The sequence below is a fragment of the Photinus pyralis genome, unplaced genomic scaffold, assembly GCF_008802855.1.
Source record: "Photinus pyralis isolate 1611_PpyrPB1 unplaced genomic scaffold, Ppyr1.3 Ppyr1.4_unclustered_Scaffold4648, whole genome shotgun sequence".
In the NCBI taxonomy this organism is placed as follows: Eukaryota; Metazoa; Arthropoda; class Insecta; order Coleoptera; family Lampyridae; genus Photinus; species Photinus pyralis.
In genome coordinates, this window is record NW_022171631.1 from 47,866 (window position 1) to 51,031 (window position 3,166).

Sequence of the window (3,166 nt, forward strand, 5' to 3'; positions counted from 1 at the left end):
CTCAATTTCCTCACCTCATTTTCAGTCGTGAATCGTCTGCCTACGGTTTGGCGGTTTAATACTCGAAATGCTATATTTGCCTTTTGCGCAAATACATAGACATTCTTAACCGAAAACCAAATTTAGATCTCATTACTTTCAGTTTCTCTTATGCGATGCTCCAATACCCTTTCACAGTGATAGCACAGGGTGATTTTTGTTTGATTTCCTCAGAATCTGGTTTTCAAATATTTAATCACGTTGAAGTTCTGTCTTTTACTTTTGAAGTTGCTTCAATTCCTTTGAATGGTTGCGGTACTTTCTATTTCGGTTTATTGTCTTCATTTTGGGGGTTGGTGGGTGTATTAATGAAAAAAATTTTTTTGTTAAACAACATCCTCGACAACACCACAGGATGCCCTGTATGTCTCATTCTTTAAAGTAAATCTGAATATACACAAAGTGTGATCGTTTCGTTTATCGATTTTATAGATGATTCAATTTAGATAAAGTGTTAGAATTAAGGCACAGCTGGTCGGTTGCGATAAGAAGTTTCAAGCGAAATTAGTATGCGTACCTCTCGGCGTAAGTGGGGACGCAGAAGGCGGTCTGTCGAAGTTTCGAAGTTGGTGTTATTCATGTGTTTAAGCGGGGCTTTTTTATTGACGATTTGAGTGCTTAATATCCGTTACGCGGCCTATTTATTTAGTTGGAGACGTAGTTAATCGTGATTATAATAAATTTGTGTAGAAAAAGTTAAGTATTGCGAGTATTACGTTATAACGTCGTAAAGTGAGATAGTAAAAGTACGGGAAAAGTTTTTAAAGCGTTATGTCCGTAATCCAAAAGGTAGTAGTTCGAGGTTGAGTAAACCAAACAGTTGTTGCATACTGAAGTCGTCTGACAACGTTTGTCATTCAATAAAAGTAAAAGTGTTCTACCGTCCGAAAGGCCACCAAATTATGTCATTTAAAGGTAGCCACGGACATACAGTTTTTCCTCAAGGATTGTCCCTGAGATTTTCCTCAATCGTGTGTGCGGTATACCTTGGGGCTATCGGCGGACTGTACATTCCACAAAACCCTATTCGAAAAACCATTGTGAATAATTGCCGGTCTGGACAGGCCAAACTCGGCGTGTCTGGAAGTATCGTAGGTTAATTCATCAGACAATCTGATGCACACACAATGAATACAATTTTTAATGTTTAAAACGGGAATTTTTGTAAAGACTTTTTTTCAACCAGACACTGTCGAATTTTAGCGCGCTTATTCACCATAAGGCAACGAATTACCGCCAACGCACCGTTGGTAGATGCCATTACTATATACGAGTCAAACTATACCCCATTGTAGAATGAACAAAAAGGGGGTCTTATTTAAAAAAAATTGCGGTTGCTAGCACAGATACCACCCGCACACCTACGCAAGCACGATTCTGCTGTTTTATATCTAAGAACATGTGTACCGCACATATGCTAATATCACTATAATTAGGTACGTACTTCAAGAGCTGATGAGGGGCCGTTAAAACTGATAATAATAGACTAATGGTTAACGCGTCTACTAAGAGCAATTATAAAGTATTTCTTTACAATGCAATTAGAATAGTATATTAAAGCATAAGTTGCAGAAGGTGCTATATTCTAGCACGAGTTCAAGTTTCGAACCTGAGCCGCGTAGCGGCGAAGGTTCGAATGAACGAGTGCTAGAAAGGCCTTCTGCAACATATGCTTTATACTATTTTCTCTGTTGAGCATTTTAATTGTATTAAAAAAATTAACCATTCTGACATTTTCTGTAATAAATATTTCAATAAAGAAATTAAGTTGGCAACACCAACAATTTTTCAATAAAGAAATTAAGTTGGCTACGCTACATTTTGAAAAAATTCAATTTAACAAGCGCGTCAAATACGAATTTGTGCAGTATATTTTAGTTTTTTCAATAAAAAGTGAATAATGTGCGAAGAAATTCTTCCTTCCACTCCTCCAGAGCTTCGACAGTTAGCAGAAGAGACTGTTCATAATTTTCTACCAGGCAATAATTCCACAATTATTCTAAAAGTTTATAATAATTGTACATTTAGTGACAAAGATTAGTTTTTTAATTTTGTTAGGTTATAAAACCTCATTTGTATTAAATGTGGATTTCTCTAAGTACCTACACTGAATTTTCAATACCTAATGATTTCAATTACCCGTATCGTTAATAACTGTAACATAATGTTATAACAATAAGTGAAATTAGTCCACATTTTACTAAACCGTTGAGATAAGTATTAACGTCTAAATCATCCAGGCAGAACTTTGAATTGAACATTCGCGTATATGATCAGCGTGGATGATTTAGACGAGCATGCCAACCACTGATTACCAAATGTTTTTAAAAATCTGTCAGTTTTTTTTTTTAATTGCCTTTATTTTATAGTGGGCGGAGTGTTAGCTAATTAGCTATTCTCCCCACTCAACCCACTATACAATCACAAACAGCCATGCCTTACCTGGGATTCGAACCCAGGACCCTTGTCCCATTTGTAGGAATGTATATTGTATAACATAATGGACATCAATTTAGGTCGCAGTGACATTTTTCAGAATTTGTGAAAAAATTCGAGCATAATTTTATACAATTCCGGCTGTCTCGAAATACGCAAACGATCGAACTACGTATTCTGCAGTCTGTTGCGGTAGTTAATGGAAACATGTATAAGGATAAATGTAAAAGTGCCCCTGGCTATAAAAGACGACCCCTTGGTTTTGCAGCAATACATGTAAAGCAGAACATCCAAAAAATTAAATAAATGCAACGGTGATGAATCTGTGTGTGTGTAAGCCGCAAAAGAAATATAAAATTTGAATTGAAACTAAATACGTTATTTTTTTGTTGGTAATATAACGGAAGCGTTCTGTTCAAAATTGAGATAAATTGTAACTTACGTTTGTATGTGGTAAGAGCCGCCAATAAAATTAGGAAGTCTTCCAAAATCACCAAATAAATTTAAATAAAGTAGGTAATAACGCACTTTGAAATAAAATCAACAAACAAAATGAATTGTTACGCTATGCTAAAGTTACAAAAACCTAAATTAAGGAAAATTTATTATTTTAGCAGCAGTAAAATGTTATACTTAAGAGCCGAGGGGGAAAAGAGTCGTAAATAACAGGTGTTCCAAAGGGACAAAGAAA